Genomic DNA, 15182 nt, shown 5'->3' on the forward strand with positions numbered 1-15182 from the left:
AGTGCTGATTGCAAATTGGTCCCCAGAGAGTAATTTGTCAGACAATTCCCCACATACCCAGAAATCCATTTTAAGCATTCTTATACATCCAACAATTTGCATAAATTTAAGTGCAGACACTAAGATGTCAATCTAAAGACTCAGTCACACTCTTTTCATTTGCAGTTAGTGTCATATATAGTGAGAGTGCTGCTATCCTTCACTTCACAGGTATGTATGAGGTGGTGTGACAGAGGGACACTGTTTACATCTCTTTACATTATGTGTACTGTCATTAGGAAAAAAACAAATTGAATAGGAAGGCTATATGTGACATCCACCTTTTTTTTACGTGAAAACATCGTCAGCTGAAAATGAAATTTCTGAAATTCATTTTCAGTAAGAAATCAGTATTTTTTGGTGTTTATTTTGACTTACGTTCCTTTTTGTATTTTGTAAAACTGAATTCACCAGTAAGAAGTTTTATTTTTTTGCCATCATAGCGCCCCCAAGAGCATTTTCTAGTGTGCATGTTTTCTTGTTGGCACTGACAGTATTTTGCTGGGTGAACATATTTTTAAAGCCCCCAAACCAGGACCCTTAAGTGTACCACACCTCCATGCATGTGCACAAGTATGCACTTGTGCATGCAACACAGGCGTCTTCACTGTGATCTTCAATAGGACAGTTATTTCAGCACTTTGCACACCTATTGACGGCAAACTTCAACACCATGGGCGTCAGTTATCAGCATGACAGCCAACTGTTAGCATAGCCGCAAGCATCATGACCTATGCCCTTATAAATGACATATTGATTGATTGACACATACAGACAAATCAGCCTTGAACTACACACATGGTGCATTGTTTGTATATTGGTTAGGTAATAATGATATGATATAAAACCAGCTGTGTTATCAGCCAAATATCGCTTTCTTGTCATTATTTGAATTGAATTATGTGTTGAGAGTTTTTTTTGAAATGGTGAAATATAAATAATCATTTCAGCTGTCTTTTTTTATTTGAATACATTTTAATTTGTTGAGAGTTTCTTGGTATTTGAGGTGTCTATTGTTCTTAGATATTATATTTTTGTGTGTATTCTGCTTGTTAAAGGGGAACTATATAGTTTTGGAGAAGAAATTCAAACTCAGATTCATAATATTAATGAGGTAATCATACAAACTGACAAATATTTGTTTTTTCCATAACTGAGTAAACAAGCTGTTCTCAGAGGAAGACAGAGTAGGAGAGTTGGGCATCAAACGGTGTGTAGACCCAGAATAATTCCACATCTTACTCTGTGAAGTTTTATTTCTACCAAACCAGAGGTGAGTGTGGAAATACAAATCAAGTTTTGGTAAGTTTTATTTAGTTTATATAGAGAAGAAAATTCAGAATAACTGAATAAACAAGCTGTTCTCAGAGGAAAATAAGGTCCCCAGAACACTGTTTGAAGCTAGAAAGGTGCTTTAAGGTCAGTTTGTTTATTCAGTTTATTCAGTCATGAAAACAAAGAGAGTTGGTTTATTTAGTTTGTTTTGTCATAAAAAAGCAGTCAATGAAGATCTTTCTCTTCTGATTATAATTTCTTCAACAAAATTATATAGTGCTCCTTTAAGTTCACTTTTGAAATACATTTACTTCGCTGCAGTTCTTACATTATCTGATACTTCATACTTTACAGGGAACACATTGACATTTCACAGGGAAATACTGCGCTCTGTACAGCATCTCAATTATAAACAGCTTCAGTTACTAATTCTCAGATTAAGATTAACCAAAACGTATGATGATCTAAAATATTATGTAGTGCTTTACTGTTACACTAACCAGTATTGTGTAAAGTACCTAACATACACATGGAAAATTACAAAATTTACATTTTATTATTAATGACATAACAGCCTCGAAAAGAAGGGGAAAGAAGAACTTTCACTTAAAATACTTTAAGTACATTTTCTTAATAATACTTGCCTACATGTACTTCAGTTACATTTTCAATGCAGGAGACTCTCTCTCTCTCTCCCTCTCTCTCTCTCTCCCCCCCCCCCTCTCTCTCTCCCTCTCTCCCTCTCATCGCCTGAAGCTGTCCATGGTTCTGAAACGCTCAACACACTGATCTGCCCAAGGCGGTAGATGACTTATTAATGCAATTTATAGCTTATCTGCTCTAACGTCACTGTTCAGAGGGGCTCCTACGCCACCTGCACCCTGTTGGTGGTTGAGAGCTGAACAAGGACAATGTAGTGCTGTTAATTAGCTTATACATTTTATCCTCACACTACCACAGCATAAACAATCTCATTTTGAATTACCCAAGTGACCTCTACCTCCTACCCCTGAACAGCCAGGAGCCCCTCCGTCTCCTTGACTCTGGACAGCGGGGTTTCCTTGGACAGGCGGCTGAGGAGCTTATCCGCCTCCAACCTCAGTGCCTCAGAGACCTTGACAGGCGCTGGTTTAAAAAACAGTGTCCTCGCTGACGTTTGTGCTAGACAACGGGGACTCGCCTGTGAAAGAATATCTCCCTATGATATACCCATCTCCCACATTGAGTACACCTCAAATGAGGTAATTTTAGCGACAGATTCTGTGACACCAATTACTGCCACCCTGTTGGTCTTCGAGGCAGATACACCTGCATGCACTGTCCTCAAACTGCCACGGAGGACTTTCGGCTGGTCTTTCATGGCGACCACACAGACGTGCACTGGTGAGGGGCCAGAGTATCATGTCTAACACATGCACCCATAAAGCTAAAGCAAAAATAATTACTACAGATTACAAATACTTATAACTTCATCAAAGTCAACAAAAGGTGTGAGGACAGACATAAATACAGCCAAGTAATATTCAGCTAAAGGCCATTGATGCATTACTTATGTGTAACTGAATGGCAAAGAGAAAGCACAGCACTCTCATAGTATCAATGTCAAATAGGATTAAATATTGTATACATGTGTCACTTGTCAAACTGTTTGTAGGGTCAGAATTTACCAAAGACTTGAATGAGAGGGTGATTAATTACTGGAACGGTGGGGTGATTTAATATAGCCTACTTTGGTGTAGCAAGTGCTCCCGTTCACTAAATATTTTATGATATGTTTAATTCATCGCCTTTATAATGTTCCAGCCCTTGAGGCCGTTGGAGCAGGAGGTGGCTGATGGACAGAAAAGCGGTGACCACGAGCTGGGATTGTCTGGCTCTGACTCTGACTCTGGTCAGCATCGCTGTGAACCTCATACTGGGACATGTCACCGAGATCCTCTGTGCTGAAGGACACATTGGATCCGCATGTTGGTGTGGTCTGTCAAATACAGGCTATAACTGTTCACCTGAAACATTGGCAATAATGTCAGTTTAGTGGTGTGATACTGGAATAAAACTGTCCTGTCTCCTGTCCTTAACTCCACATCAGACTTAGGGTGACCAGATGTCACAAAACAATGCCTCTTTCTGTTTTGGTTGTGCAATGACAGACGTGCTTTCTTCGTGTCATAATTCATTTCTCTTGGAAATAGCGAAACAATCTTCTAGGGAAACCAATCTTTACTTGAAGGGTGTCATTTTTCTACACTGTGCAATCACTTACTTCAGAATGATAAGTTAAAGTAAAAATGTTTTCTGCTGCCAGGTTCAATGACAAATTTTCCACAAATTTTGTCCAAAAACAGTTTTTTCCCTTTAGCTGATTTTTGCTGCAGTATAGTTATTATTACCTTACACCACAAAGTGAGAAACTGAATTAAAATACAGTTGAAATGTACATGCATTAGGGTTTCACATGTTTTCTTAAAGGCGCAAACATGTAAAAATTGGTCACTTGTCGAAATTCGTACTCAAAACAAATGCTGGGCAGCATATCACCAGAATAACCACTACCATTAGCTAGCTCATTAGCTCAGTTAGCAGTGTAGCTAGCGGCCCACACTGGGAACTCAAAACACACGGTACTGTTCACATTTACACCACTAGGACCGAAATGGGCTGGGGCTAACTGGTTAGCATTTTAACACCAGTAGATACAACACAGTCCATATACATCATAATGTCAAAACTGTTATTTTCTCGTCTTTTGACAATTTTAGTTATTTTTGGGGGTGTTTTCAACTAAAACTCTTACATATTGCACTTTTAAACATAAAAGACAAGTAAATAGCACAAAACAGGTTGTTTGTGTTCCCCTACTGTATTTAGAAACTGGATGTTGGACGAAAGGACGAGGTGGACACGTCATGAGGTTATCAAACGGGCACCAGGTATCATTGAATTAAACCAACAACAGTCACCGAGGGCTCAAATTTGCATTCTTCTACCCCAGAGCTGCCTCTGTCCCAGCATATCAGACCTATACCTGTCCACACCTACAACACTACACTGACACACTGCACCTATACATAGACTACCACGTGTTCACTCAGTAAGCGACACGATCACCTTGTCACTGAATATCTTTTCATTTCCTGTGCAGCTACAACATGTGCAGAGAAACCTTCAAAATGTCATCCATTTATTATTGTCACCACCATCAGTTCAATAACATACTGTACTCTCATTAATATGTACAATATTGTTGAACATGGAAATTACACGCTATCCCTTTCACTGTCATACTGCTGCTGCGAGGGCAAACCTTGAGTGGTTTGTACAGCCGCTTTTCACTTAAACTGAAGGATCACATTCTGCTTTATGAGCTCAGATATCTTTGGTTTAACATCGCTTTCAAACCTCACTCAGTATACTCAATACAGCCAACCTTCGGTTTAAGATAGAAAAAATAGTTAGTGCCTGCAGAGGAACATTTTCGAGCTGCAAGATTTTCTTTTCACCTGAAAGTGACAATATCTCATGATTAATTGAAGGACTCAGAAACTCATTGTATAATTTTTTTTTGGGTTTTGAAACCCATCTAAGGGCAGACCCTCCACTGTTGAGAGAAATATAACAAGTTTTTTTTCCAATTGTATTGATATATCAGTACACTTTTCATGTTCATGTTTATTGAGCTAACATTAGCTAATGTTTTGCTGTAAGCGATAGCTGTCAAGATTGACCTTACTAGTAATGCTGCTGTCCTCTTCTGTAGGAACAGGAGCCTCAGACGAGTTATCCTCAAACCCTACAACCACGCTGTAACAAGTCATGTTCGCCATTCAACGCTCTCCCAATAGATCATTCATCCAAGTCTGTTTGGGTCGGAAACACTTTCAGCGAGTTGACTTTTAGCCATGTAACGTTAGTGGGCTGCCTTCAAATTTCTCCAGCGGTTCTTGATTTGGTCAATGGTTCAGTGAATTCTGGCTTTGTTCATCTTGTTTAACAACAGCTTTTCAACCATGGAGGCGTTCAACAACCTTTAAGACCGCCAACAAATATGTTGTATTGGCCACAGACCAGTTTTGTTTTGCTCCCGCCATCTCTTTGTGCCGTGGAAGCAACGTCACCTTCGATGTCACACCCACGTGGGTGAAGAATATATTTATTCCAACCAGAGAGGAATAATAATATTTTCGGATCGGAGTATCAAAAGGTTTACAGCAGCCCTCTCGATCTGATTGAAAATTCCTACAGATCAGACTGGATCAGATAAGTCTCTTATTACAGCGGAGGTATACTCTTTGAGTAGCCAACATTGCTTTTTCTCTGAATTTAATAGATATAGATATATCTTTATATACTGTATTAACCATCCATAGCTCATGATTATAAGCAGTAGACTCTTTCCAAAGTGAAACAAGTTAGAAGACAACAGTTTATCACTGCGGCCCCCGGAGCAAGTTCTAGGACAAAGACCTAATCAGCACCCAAAAAAGAAATAATAACCTTAATTACCGCCATTCAAAAACCTTTTTTAAGTAATACCTCTTCAGCATTGTTAGAACAAGGGTCACGAGGAACATAACTGCTCCAAGTGCCCCTCGACTGCACATCTAACGTCGCTCAATCATTGTTCCAACATGAGATATACAATGTCTCATTTATCTCACTGTGCTCTCCTCATTAACCATGCTAGACTCTTAGACGGTCTCTGGAGGCCTAATAGCTGCAATTAGCAAAAGAGCTGCTCTGAGTATCATGGCACACATGACACCCAGACCCTCCCCCACGCACACACACACATATATACTGGGGCTAGAAACCTGTCAGAGGGAATTGCAGCCCTGGTCTGTTGAGTAAGAGTAAGATGGAGGGAGAGACAGACCCAGCAGGCAAAGGCAGAGTTTCTTTTGCATTTGCTAATAATGTTGGGCTGGGGGTGCCAGGCTTGATTTCATTGGCTGTCACGATGAGGACCACTGGGCCTGGATTAGCACTGGGGTTAGAGGAAGAAGAAAAAAACTCACTATGAATTAAAGTCTGTTTTCAAAAGAGCTGTTTTTCATTTCACTAAAAGTACCTCCATTAGCTGTGTTTAAACCACTTTATCCGGTTAAATGTAATCTCAGCTCTGGTGGATAAACAATTGACTTTGTGAAGGCCTCTGGCGCAGATTTTCCATAATTTTAGTTTCATTAGTTAATCCTCATTTCACTAAGTGTTTCTAATATACAGTAAAGGAAATTGACAGGTCTGGGTGGAATGAAGGGTGTCATGTAATCCGATTATCCGTGGCCAGTGCTTTATAGTGATCAGCACCGTTAATTCCACATTTTTGGAATGTTGATCCGTCATTTCATTAATTAATATGTGCTGACATTGCTCTTTTGTTTGCTCAATTGAGCCTTTATGTCTTTTGACTGTAACACTGCACAGAAAACAAGCAAAAAGATCTTGAAGCTGCATTCGTTGCACAAGCCAGTATGTAAATTAAATTCACATGACAGCACCAAAGCAGTTCCTCTCGTCTATATCATAAAGACACATTGTTGATGAAAGAAAGAGTTGAACATTTTGGGAAACATGCTAATTACCTTTCTTGACAAGAATTAGATGAGAAGATCGATAGTAAGCTTGTTACTGTTCATTAGCGACAGAGCTAGAGGCAGAGTCATTTAGTTTGGCAAAATAACTGTAAGCAAGGGGAAGCAGCTGGCATGACCCTGCCCAAAAATTAAAACAGCGCCTCGAAAGCTCATTAATTAACACATGTCTTGTTTTTTCATACTGGGACACAAACTACAATGTAAAAACTACAAGTTACGGAGTTAAGCAGCTAGACATTGTGACTTCCTGGCAGCTAGTCCCAGAGAATTTCTTTGCAACAAGTAACACAGAGCCAAGCTACCATAGCTGTTTTCCCCTGCTTGCAGTCTTTGTGCTAAGCTAAGCTAATGGACTCCCAGCTCTAGCTCCATTGAGATGAGATTGAGATGCTACCTGTAACTGCCCCTATTAGCTGGAAAACACTATGGGTCCACATCATATAGTCTTACATGGTCCAAGTTCTTTTTCTAAGGAAATATTCAGACACGTATAAAAAGGCCATTTTGTGATCTGAAAGACCTCTGATTGTGAGTAATAGGGCCAAAAACTCATTATTGTTCTTTACTTTCTTATTAATGCTCACTTTATATCCATAACATAGTCAAAAACAAGTGCTTAGGTGTAAAAACAGCTTATTGAAAGAGCAAAATGCATAAAACTAAGCTGATATAAATGATTTGTTACTAAATTTGTAATCTCATTGGCTACATGAGGTGTCAATCGTCAATCAGCGTATAAGTGGCTCAGGAGAGAGGAGAAAGAAGAGAGAATGTGTCAATGTGCACACACTCGTTTGCTGTTGTAGGCTCTAGGGCGGACATAGGAGATCAAACAGCTGCCATCTCAGGATCTCTGGCTGTTGAGGTGTTAATGCCGTCTGCTTTGAAATGAGTAGTCTGTGTTTACAGACACATTTTGTCACCATTTAATCATGGCATACGAGTGAACATTTGGGAATTAGAGACATTTGTTGAAGTTTGATACACTTCTGAAACACACTTTATTGGTGAGTTGGCAAAACTTCGCACATGCTAATTTGTTTGCTTGTTTGTTGATTGTACCCTGCTGATATAATTTTATCCAGAAATGGCTGGCATGACTATACTCTTAAATTGAGACGTTTGCCTATTTGCTTAGCTGTGTTTGTAATGTTTGGCGAGATGGAGGGAGATGGCGGGCGGGCCGCTGAGTTTTAACAGGTCTGTGGGCACACACACGTTTACAGTCCATTTTAAAGCCATTTGATGGAAGCAGCTGTCTTGAAACAATGCTACGAGAGCAGTGGGAGTGAATTAAACAAGTGAAGTGACAATGAGCTGAAAGTCATTTAAAACTGTACAGAACCAACTAAAACTGTAGAGTCGGGTAATAACTTTTAAAATATGGGTTCATCATCATGTGTGACATTCACATGAAAATAGTCATCAAGAAACTATAATGAATCATTTTTCTAATTTTACCTGTAAGTGAGGCAGCGTAGTCTTGCTGAATTTGTATTGAATGAGCCAGATGTGACACTCAAATAGAGTGATCATTCATCAGTTTTCTTTCCAGCAAGACTTTTTCACGAAAATGCGTCATGGGAGTGGACAGAATCAGTATTTGTCTCAGTCTGAGCTGCAGCTTTCTCTGTGAGGACAGCTGTCAAGGTCTTACATAAAGGAGAAGGATAGAGTGATAGAGTGAAAGTAAAGTATGATAAGGAAGGAATGGCTGAGCATGAGGGGCTGATGTCCAATTTCTCCTTTTCCTGGACCTTTTGCCAGCCTATATACAGTACATGGAAAAAGGGAAGCAGGAGAAGATGAGGAGAAAGATGGAGAGTGAGCAAAAGTAAAAATAAAAATAAAGAAGGTGACAGGGACTGTGACATAGGGGGAGTCGGTTTAATTGCGACGACAACCTTACTGGAGCTGTGAGGAGAGGAGAAACTGAGAGGCTGCTGGGGACAGAACAAGGCCCAGTAATCTTCCAGAGGAGCTCCTATTATCTGCCATGCTGTCTCTGAGCCGAGAGCCCGATCCCTGGGGTACAGCTTGTGCCTCTATTTCAGACACGCGTGCACACACAGGTAAAAACGCACAACTACACACGGGAGACAGACAGATAATCTGACACACACGCAGCCATGCAGACAGACAGGTAGACACGCAGACAGCCAGTCAGAGGCGGGCGGGCAGACAGGCAGGAGGGCAGGCCGGCTATGCTCAGGCACCCAATGTCCCCAAGCAGCTAGAGATATTGCTGCTCCACTGAACAGCATAATGACAGTCTCTTCTACTTCACATGGGCCGGCCGATGTGAAAATCTACTCATAGTCGTTCTTTGCTTCAATTTCATCAGGAGAATACACTGTGGCGGCGCCCTGAAAGAGCAAATATGGGAGTAAATGACTGCAGGGGCTTAAGGAGGGGAAGTTTTTTTTTTGACTAAGTAAACTAAATCGAGGGCAGGTTAAACTTCGGATTGTATCTACGGGGGGGGGGGGGGGGGGGGGGGGGGTAAATGAACAGACATTTTCAGTTCATCTGTTTGAGCGACAACTCTGGCTGCAGTGTGGATAAGGTAAGTTTGCGTGCAGTGCAGATATATTTTCACTTGAGCTATAACTACCATCCACGGGGATCCTGGGAGTGTGAGCGAGGCCTTCTGGTGAGGTCCACACACAGAAACACAACCTCGATTAAGACGGATGGACACCTCTAGCTAGCTGTTGCTATGGCTACTTTGTCAAACCAAAGGTTTGAATTATAGCCCTGGTTTCTCTCTGCAGTCCATCTTAAGCGTGCACATCCACGCACGCAACCGCAGGTTCAGTCCCCCTGCCGAGTCAGTCACTCTGCTCCCTTCACCATCCAGATGATTCACAAGGAAATTATATCATCTGGCGCAATGATGCAGACTCCGGAGTGTGATAGCGTGTTTTATTTGGTCTGATAGGATGGCAATTAGCCACGTAATGGATGGGCAGCCCATCATACAAGGCTAATTAAACAAGCATTCACGCTACAGTAATTGGGTTTTTAGTTCAGAGAGCCATCCAGCCAGTTTCCAGCCGCGCTTCAAGGTGCTGTTCACGCTGCCACATCACCTCTCTTCATATATTTTGGATTTCTCACAATTTTTTTATATCATGTTCTTATTTATTTCACCCGTATCCCCACCGCAGACCTGTGCGGTTTGAATTATTTACGCAAGCCTCACTTCCCCCATGGTAATCTGTGTGTTTACCTGAATGCATATTTGCTTATATGGCGTGTTTTCTCTGAAAGGAAAGCGTGTACTCGTGAAACAACCGAAGAACTGTGAAATGAATCAATTAGGCTGTAACCACAGATAGGTGAATGTTACTTTTTCTTTGCTTTGTTTGAATAAAAAGAAATTCTGCTCACAATGCCCGAAGGCCTTTATTTTTCATTTTCAAGATTGCATAGTGGCTATTGTGGTTTTTTAAATTACAGTAGTTGCAGGATGGTGTGTGTGTGTTTTTTCTGCGCAGCACAGACTCAAACTTTTAATGCACTATTCATTAATGTGCTTCTTCAGCAGATAGTGCGGTGAAGATAACCTCAGTCACTCACAGCTATGCCTCCTCCTTTTGGGAGGGAACCGAAAAAAGACAAGAAAGCAATTATATCTCTACCACCACACTCATTTTCAGGTACTCTCTCTCTCTCTCTCTCTCTGTTCTTCCAGGCTGATGACAAATGGAGGAAGAGGAGCAGAGCTGCAGGTGCTGATGGTGTGACGGTGGTGGTGGTGATGGTGGGTGGGAGGAGGGAGATCATGCTTCATTTCAGCTCATGTTATGGTGGGGGAGCAGCGCTGACCACAGGCACCGACAGTTTGTCGGGCTTTTAGCTGCCACTCCTCACTCCTGAAATCAGACTTAATGGCTACATTTCAGAGTGATGCGGCGACCCGTCATACTCTGTTTCCCGGGCGAGATCTTTTTCTGGTTGAGCTGTGCACCATTCCTACCCTGCGACTGACCCTGTAACTGAGTGTCTGTCCCCGCAAATAGACCAGTTAAAGGGTCTGTTCACCCAAAATATGAGAGAACATATTTTTCCACTTACTCCCCCAGCGGTTTCTATCCACACATAAAGAGTACAGTTGTCTGGGTAAATTTGGCTTTCAGAATCGAGCTGAAATTAAAATTCATTTTTGCTTGTTTTGACTTGTTCACTAAGAGCGTTCGGCAAAATTCTCATTACCCAAATGAAGAAAAGGAGACATCAAATTTCAGTTCTGGCCTGAATAATCCAAACTCCACTGTCAATAGTTGTCATAGGTTCTATTTCTTTGGTACATATTAGCTTGAATAAAAGCCGTTGACACTGAGGTCTGTGGGTTATATAAATGTAAATTTTCCTCTCCATTCCCTGCTGTTAATTTACAGTTGAGGCATATGTAATTCTCTGAGACATTTATCTCAAAACCTGGACAAAAGAAACCAAAACTATCTGTCAAGCCGTCAGCTCTTTTTGACTCAATAGATCTAGGAATTTAGTGAGGTTGCCGCAAAAAAATGGCAATCGCAGTCGAAATACTGGTACGTGGTGGTGATAATGTCTGATAACGACAGTTCTATGTTATAAATATGATCATAATAACTTTCAAGGTCAGGTTTACTAGTTCCTCATAATTGTTTTACACTTTTTGTATGAATTTTTTTAAGGTCTCATAAATATCAACAGGCTTTCTGTGGGCTTAATGGATGGAGAGCGTGGTTATGACTTGGCATTACGTCTCCCTGGCAGCTCGTCGTCCGCTTCAGGTAAGGACGTATTGCTATCGACTGAATGTTCCTCTCAGACAGGCAGGATAGGACCATCATACTGCTGATCCTGACAACAAATTCACAACCTTGAGAGATCGTGACAGACATTCAGAGTGAAGGTGTGGCAGGGCAGCCAGTCCTCATGAATAACACAGAGCAACAAAGCGCAAGTGTCAATTAATTACGGAAATTCTCGTAACCGTCTTGCATGCATGCATGACGATATGCTGCCGACTGATGTAAAAATCTTTGAACAGCAGGAAATACTGTGTGAATTGAAGCTGACATTTACTTTACAAAAACATTCACAAAACATTATGGATATCATCTGGTTTTAAACCAATCAAGGGGAAATCAAATCATCCAAGGTGTCTCCTGAAAGCACCGTGACGCCTGTGGTTTTAATGAGTACGAGCAAATGACTTCATTGCATTTTAATCATTCTTAGTGCCTTGTGATTGTTGTTTTAAGGCATAAAAGGAGTAGGCCCCTCGTGCAGATTATTTAGCTGTAGAAACCTACAATAAAAGCATGAACTAGAATATAAGCATAATATGGGACCTTTAAAGAGGGTGGGAAAATTGAAAGCTAATGTGCTGACACTTGACAGGACTGTTGTGTCAGTTCACAACAGAATTTGGCTTTTTGCTTCCTTGTTTTCCGACTGATGTGATTTTCTTTGAACGTTCTTTCTTAAGAGGAGCAACAAACATTTCAAGAATGATGACCCTCGGTAAACCCTTAAGTAATGTGTTCCTTTGTTTGCTTACGTCTGTTCAATCAATACCAAAGTGCCTGCAAACTAAAGTGAACCTGTAAACACAGTGTATCATTACAGATCATTCAAAGGAGTGAAGAACAAACAAGATCTCTCCAATCACAAAATATTGACATGCAGTGTTTTTATTACACTGACACTAAAATACCAGAAAGTGGATGAATTGAAGTGTTTACATGCCACAGCATGCAGTTTAATGTCACTGTATCAAACACTATGACAGTTAGAGCACATTCAAATCTCATACACCTGCCACAGGTGGTGTTTTTTCAAAGGTTTTCACATTTCATTTTTCTTTTAAGGGTATTTTTGCTGAGTTTTGCTTGAGTTTTTCCTCGTTTTTGAGCATCAAAGGATAAAGTGTGTCACATGTCGTATAGATTTTAAATCCTAAGATGAAAACACTATTTATTTAGGGAGGCAGTTTATTCAAAGTGTTTATAGATTTTGCACTTTCATGTCCCATTTTTCCAACTTTCTAAACCCAAAAAGGAACAAACGTGTAAGGAATGGATTAAACTATGTGTTCATCTGTTCTCCTGTAAGCTGTATACGTTAGCATGTCCAGCTAACTAGCTTTGTCTAGCTGTAATAATCTAGCTTTGTTTCCAGAGGCTATAGTTGCATGTCATTAGCCAACTATCTTATTATTTCGGGTTACGTGTTACATTTGAAAAATACCAGTTCCAGTACTGCCCAGTAAAGGTTCTTGTGCATGTGAAAGATTTTGAAAGTTAAAAGGGTCAAAGTCCGCACCAACAGAAGCTCCTTTCTCCCACAGAAAACACTGCTCCTGAAACGCCTCATCAGTAGTCCCGCCTTTAATTCCCTGACTTCTTGACTGCACGCCGTCACCATGTCACATATTTGCATAATTTATGCCTAGCGGCTAGTTCGGTACATAAGAATTGATTGAGCACAGCTGCTCTGTTGTTAGCTGTGCTGGCTCAGGCATGTGTGAGCTGACCAATCAGAGGAGACTGTGTAATCGGTGCCCGTGACCCGGGCTCATCAACTTCAGTTCAGGCGCTGTCAAAATCAGATTCAGAAAAGTGACTTCTTTGGGGAATAATATTTTTCCAGCAGCTTCGCAAGCATGAGAAGATGTTTGTTGAGCTGCTTCTGGTCCCAGCTACTGGATGTCGAACACCAATTGTGCAAAAATACAATCATTCGCCCGACAGCAGCCCTGCGTTATTAGGAACATAAAGAAGATACAATATTTCATACACATGTACATGTAACAGGAGCCAATTGCTTCTCATATCTGCTGTGACAGTGCAATGATATTCTGCTGCTCTTCCCTCAGAGAGCGACGGCTGAAAGGCTGCCTTTCTTCTTGAAAGGATTTAGGAAAGCTGGAACAATGACTAAATTAAAGCGATATTGTCTTTTTTTTTCTCTCTTCCCTCTCTGGCTCTTCTTCCACTCACTCCTTCTTTCTCATCTCCTCCTTTCCCTCCATCACCTTTCAATCTCTGTCCGTCTGTTTTTCTGATTGATACACCCATTTCACGAAGATTTCACGCTTGAGGAATCCCAAATGGGTCTCCTCTCATGACAAACAGATCAATTTTTATAGACTTGAAAGTTGCTGGTCTTGAAAATTGTTTGACTATCTTCAAGACAGCGCCGAGTTTTGTGGCAGCGCTCTCTTTCTCTCTCTTCCTCCGGGCTCCATCTGAATCATGGGCTCCTTGTACTGTTGTTCTGTCGGTGTCATAAACCATTTATGAAAGTTGCTAATACCCATTGCCGCCCTGATATATTTTCCCACAGCCTTTCACACTCAAATGAATTTGCAAAGGTGAACTACAAAATATGTCAAGGGGCCAAAGTGCTGCATTTTGAGGAGTCTGAAACATTGTTAAATAAGCTGACACACAGACCTGCATGATATGCTTTATGGTCTGATGGCTTGTAATGTAAACAGCAGGTGGCTGAGCTCAGAGCATTGTGGCTGCTGCTGCGATGCTTCTAAGAGATCCACCTGCCTCTTTGTGATACCATTGGCAGCCCCGGAGTCACACTTTAGCCAGCAAACGTGCGCGCATGAACCCACACTCACACGTACTGTACGGACACACAAAGAAATGCTGGAGTGCGCGCACGAACACATTCATAATTCACACAAACAATGTAATTAAAATGCCCGTGTCTCCACCTGCAGTGATAGTCTTCTGAGCAGATTTTCGCAGTAAGCCGAGCAGTCATGTCTCTAAAAAAACGCTTTGATCACAGCGGGATCCCGCGGTGGCAAGGTGAGCAGCACATTTACATCTCATTCACAGAGTACACAGCAAGGTGAGCCTGCCTGCCTCACTGCTCCCGTCTGCATGTGTGTGTGCGTGTGCTTGCTTTTCATTAATACGTCTCCTCTCCTCTACATTTTGTGTCTGAAACCCAACAGGTTTTTTGGAGGCATTTTTTTTTTTTTTACAGTATGATTTAATTCATATATGCAGAGTGCACAGGCAAGTAGAAGTTCCTCTGGGAGAGGATGGTGTTGTTTTTCTCTGCCACCAACTATCTCCTTTAAGTTTTATAACCATGTTGGTTGGTTGTTTTTGCTCACAAGGTGGTTTCTGTGGAGTTGGCATTTTCTTCTGCTGCAGTCGTGCCAACATTTTCTTATACTTCAGACTGCACACACAGAAAGTACTCAGCTTGGATTATATAGGATTGGGTGAATTTCCTGATGCAAATATTGAC

The sequence above is a fragment of the Pagrus major genome, chromosome 20 (assembly GCF_040436345.1).
Source record: "Pagrus major chromosome 20, Pma_NU_1.0".
Taxonomy (NCBI): Eukaryota; Metazoa; Chordata; class Actinopteri; order Spariformes; family Sparidae; genus Pagrus; species Pagrus major.